The sequence below is a fragment of the Diabrotica virgifera genome, chromosome 4 (assembly GCF_917563875.1).
Source record: "Diabrotica virgifera virgifera chromosome 4, PGI_DIABVI_V3a".
Lineage (NCBI taxonomy): Eukaryota > Metazoa > Arthropoda > Insecta > Coleoptera > Chrysomelidae > Diabrotica > Diabrotica virgifera.
In genome coordinates this window covers 124,389,506-124,394,870 of record NC_065446.1, presented here as the reverse complement: position 1 = coordinate 124,394,870, position 5,365 = coordinate 124,389,506, and the positions used below count along the sequence as shown (strand labels likewise).

The window sequence follows — 5,365 nt, the reverse complement described above, 5'->3', positions numbered from 1 at the left end:
TAAAATGAAAGAACTATTGGCCGATATAGAAAAGTGGTCGTTATTGCCAGTTTTTGTAGCCTAGATATACAGTACATTATGTGTTACTGGCCACCTGTACTAACGGCCAGTTTAAAAATTCCCCAAACCAATTATATCTAGACTACAAAAACTGGCAATACTGGTCACCTTTCTATATCATCCAATAGCTTTTTCATTTTTAGCGGCCGTTACTGACAGGTTTTACTGTAATTAGTGTGGGGAATTTTTAAACTGGCCGTTAGTACAGGTGGCCGGTGTTGGCAGGGGGCCGGTAACACAAGTTTTACTGTAGTTTAAATCGAAAAGATTAAATCTTAATTCAAAATTGTATATTAAATTATTACAATTATAAACTATATAGTTTAATATCCAAAACATGTTTTGATTTCATGTAATGTAATGAAAATCTTATTTGTAAATTATTGGTTACAATGTTTAACAACAGGAAATATTCAAGAATAAATAAAATAAAAGTTTCCCCTAACAACAAAACATTCCAGGAATTCTACTATCAAAGTTCTATTCCGTGAACATCTGATTAAATTATGGCTGGAAAGTTACCACAAGATATTCTATGAAAAGAGTACAATGTCCTCCTGGAGGGGTAAAATTTTCCATACTCTAAAGAGAGGCCATTTACTATTCAATTTGCGTTCATTTTCAAATTTGCCGCGCGAGTATCTATGTAGCGTCGCGTGGTCATTGGTCATCAAGTCATCTTATTTCATTTTCATCATAAGATAACCTAAAAATTTAGTAAAAATTTTGATTAGAAAAAAATGCATCGATAAGGGGGTGAAAAATGGAAATTAGTGGCTTTTTTTTGCTGTACTCAACTGTACTGTTTAGTATGCTAGTTTTGGCTATGGCTGGATCTCTTAAACAATTATGTAAGTATTATAAAATCCGTTTTCAATTTTCTTTATGAAACGAATCATTTATGCATGTATTACCTGTAAATATTTTGATTTTTAATTGTAAAGAATAGAAAAATTACCGTTCATTTTAATTTTTTTTAGAATCAGCTGAAAGTGGTCTACAAAAAACCAGATATAACCAAAATAAAGATATAAAAAGTGTATTGGCTAATTGGAAGAAACTCAACATTGTCCATGCATAATAAGTTATTACTTTATAAACAAATATTAAGACCTAGGAATGGAACCTGGATATAATCATCAAGAAGATAGCAGGAATCCCGACAAACAACAGGAAATCCAGCTCCTGGATACTACTGGGCAAACTAGAAGATTGAAGAGGACAAAGCCTTTTGAACTAGTTTGAGTGATAGGTGATAGTGAAAAGCAGAGCATAGTGCGTGATGTGGCTGTGTATGTTAGAATAGTGCACGATCTTGTTAGATTAGATAAGAGACGCTATCGGGTAAGCTCTTCATTTTAAGAAACAATAGTAATTTAGGTTAAATTAAAATTGCTCATTGGTCAGTTATGACCAGATTGCTTTTTTTTATGTTTGACAAAAAGGGTGTAAGTCAGAATTGCACATTGCTAATGTTTTGATGATTTCTGGACCAGCAAAAAACTGTTGTAGACGTAAACTGTATGTACCAATAAAAAGAGCCGATTTTTCTGGTCCAGAAATCATCAAAACATTATCGATGTGCATTTCTGACTTAAGCCCTTTTTCCCAAACATCAGAGAATTGCAATGTACAAATTCTCCTATCTGATTTTTCATGAATTTTGTAGGAGACGAAAAACCATTTTTAGGATCATCTCCTGCTTTCACATGTAAATTTTGACATGTCTTGTAGTAAATAGATAGATTTACTACAAAACATGTCAAAAAATATATGAAAACAGGAGGTGACCATAAAAAAAGTTTTTAGTCTCTCTTAAAAAAACTCATGAAAAAACAAATCGGAGGTATGTCACATCAGTGACTATATCCAGGGAATGTCTAAAAAATATACTTTGATGTCCCAAGAACCAAATATAACCTTTATATATATATATACAGGGTGTAACAAAAATACAGGTCATAAATTTAATCCCATATCCTGGGACCAAAAATAGTTTGATTGGACCTAACTTACCTTAGTACAAATGTGCACAAAAGAAAAGTTACAGCCCTTTGAAGTTATATATTAATAGCACCAAGGGCCTTAGAGGCCCATGGCTTGAAAAGTTTGTTTTTTTCTTCATTTTCACGTTTCTTTATGTACTGAGATCTTCTCTGGCTTGATATGTGATTTTTCTCCATTCCTTCCTCTTATTCATTTTTCTTTTCTGACCCTGTAACACCATTCTTTCCAAATCTTTTTCGACCTCTTGCTTCCATCTATTTTCCGGTCTTCCTCTTCTCTTTCTTGAAGCTATAGTGTAGTTTAGTACCCTTTTCGGAGTCCTCGTTTTTGGCATCCTTTCAATGTGACCTCGTGATCTAAGTCTCTGTGCCTTTATCACTCATTTGAAGTTACAAAATGAAAAGTGATTTTTTCCAATGTATCGAAAACAAAGTGCTTTTGTGCACGTTTCAATTTAATTATTATTGTAGTACCTACCATTTAAACAATGTTTTAAAAACTTTTTTGCCTCTTATTGCTTTTTCAAAAAGTCAATTTTTATCGAAATATTTTGAATATTTGTCAAATCCACCACATATTTGTATATGGTTAAGTACGATTATGGAGACTTGGTAATAATATGCAAACTTATTTATGCTTTACATTTTTAGGTATATTTTGAACCATATTAAAAAAGAAGCCAGACTCGATAAAACGTGCCTTATCGAAAAAATACAAAGAGGCAAAAAAGTTTTGAAAACACTCTGTTTAACTAATGGTAGCTCAGTAATAGTTTAATTGGAACATACACAAACATTTGGGGGGTTTAAAGGAACAAAACCCCCATAAAATTTTTACGTGGACATATTAAAAAAGAAGTCGCAACTCGATAAAAACTGCCTTATCTGAAAAATACTAAGAAACAAAAATATTGAATTTAACTAATGGTACCACAATAATAAAATTGAATTGGAACATACACAAAAGTTTGGGAAGATTTAAGGGATCAAAACCCCCATAAAATTTTTATGGGGTGCACAAATTTCACCATAATTTTTCTTTAAGATATTCCTGCCATAATAATGCCACATGTCACATGTCCATTTTCAATAAAAAATCGCTAATAGTTTTCGATATAATCGAAAAAATCGATTTTCATTTTGTAATTTCAAAGGGCTGTAACTTTTTTTTATGTGCATATTTGTACAAGGTAAGTTAGGTTCATTTGAACTATTTTTGGTCCCAGAATATGTGATTTAATTTATGACCTGTATTTTTGTTACACCCTGTAAATACAGCCCATTACGCACCACCTTAAAAATTGGGCATTTTTGATGTCTCGAATTTCCTAAACCTGTTGTTGCATCTAAGTGATTTTTTTATAATATTCTAGCCTAGGCCCTAGAATATGTTACCTCCTTATGCTTGTCATGCACAGGGAGCTATACTGTAATATATATTATATCACATTACTATAGAGAGCGATATGATATAATATACATATATTACAGCATAGCTCCCTGTGCATGACAAGCTTAAGGAGGTAACCTATAGCCTAGGCTATAATATTATAAAAACATCACTTAGATGGGACAACAGGTTTAGGAAATACGAGACATCAAATATACCCCATATTTAAGGTGGTGCGTTAATTTCTTGGAGAAGTGTATTGTAATTTAATGTAAATAATGTAATATCCAATAATTGTAATTTGATATAAGATGAAATATAAGTTCCTTAAAAAATATATTTTTTATTTCCCACAATACATTCTCCACAGGTCTAAATATCGTCGCTAGACGTCCACCGAATGACCTTCCAGGACGTTAGATGGATGTTCAGCAGCAAGACATTGGACCAAACTGGGACATCCTATGAATGCCCAAATGACGTCCACCGAACGTCCCCTCCGACGTTAGGTGGACCTCCATTGGACGTTTGGCAACTTGGCCTTTGGACCAAAATTGGACGTCCTGTTAAGGTCCAATTCACGTCCCCTAGGACGTCCGATTAAGGTCCAATTTACGTCCGATTAAGGTACAATTTACGTCCGCTTAAGGTCCCATTTACGTCCGATTAAGGTCCAATTTACGTCCGATTAAGGTCCAATTTACGTCCGATTAAGGTCCAATTTACGTCCGATTAAGGTCCAATTTACGTCCGATTAAGGTCCAATTTACGTCCGATTAAGGTCCAATTTACGTCCTATTAAAGTCCAATTTATGTCCGATTAAGGTCCAATTTACGTCCGATTAAGGTCCAATTTACGTCCGATTAAGGTCCAATTTACGTCCCCTAGGACGTCCGATTAAGGTCCAATTTATGTCCGATTAAGGTCCAATTTACGTCCGATTAAGGTCCAATTTACGTCCAATTAAGGTCCAATTTACGTCCCCTAGGACGTCCGATTAAGGTCCAATTTACGTCCGATTAAGTTCCAATATACGTCCCCTCGGACCTTAGATGGACGTCCAATGGACGTTCGGTAGCGCGACATTTGGACCAAAATAGGACGTATAAAGGACGTTCCTCGGACGAAAACGGACGTCCAAAGGACGTCCCTAAAGTCCGTGAAGGACGTCCAATGGACGTCCATTGGACGTCCTTGTGCTATTAGGGTAAGATATTTGACATTGGTGTGCAGAAAAGTGACGTTTCTGTGCCGCAAAGTGACGTTTCGGTGCCGCAAAGTTCTTTTCTGCACAGTTGACTACCTCATTCTGAGTAACGTTATATTCTGTTTACATCCGTGGACTACCGCATTCTGAGTAACGTTATATTCTGTTTACATCCGTGGTTAAACTTTAGACAAATATATAACCTATAAGACAATTATTATATTTAACTATAGCATAGAAACTAAATTATGGATGTTACAACTGTTTTATTTTACAATTTTATTCTTATTAAACATTTTATAATTATCAAATAACCAATAAGGATTTAGCAACCTGTGCAAGAGACGTCGAATGAAGTAGGTTTTGTGTAAATCCGTGACTGCATAAATATAATGTCAATAATGTGTAATAATTTTTTAAATTTAAACAAATTAAGGCAGTGCATTAATTTTTTAACTGATTTCTGTGCAATTTATTTAGGTATAAGGAATTTAAATTGATTAGTAGGTATTAATTAAATACAGTTTAAAATTTATCACATGGTACCTATTATAATTAATCGTCGTTTGGAAATTGTGATTTTTATTTTTAGGAAAAACTGTGCTTGTAGAAAAAGTATAGTGTGAAACACGTGCAGAAAGGTAATTTCTCACTCGTTTGAATTGCGGCACTCGCTTGCGCTCGTACCGCAACTTTTCAAA

General features: G+C 34.0%; 1 long non-coding RNA gene across 1 annotated transcript; it reads left to right on the top strand.

The window, feature by feature from the left end:
- Positions 1-580: 580 nt before the first annotated feature.
- LOC126883900 (uncharacterized) lies at positions 581-2,818 on the top strand. Its single transcript, XR_007697745.1, has 2 exons — positions 581-911; positions 1,041-2,818. It is a non-coding gene; the product is annotated as an uncharacterized LOC126883900 (long non-coding RNA).
- The last annotated feature ends 2,547 nt before the right edge of the window (positions 2,819-5,365 follow it).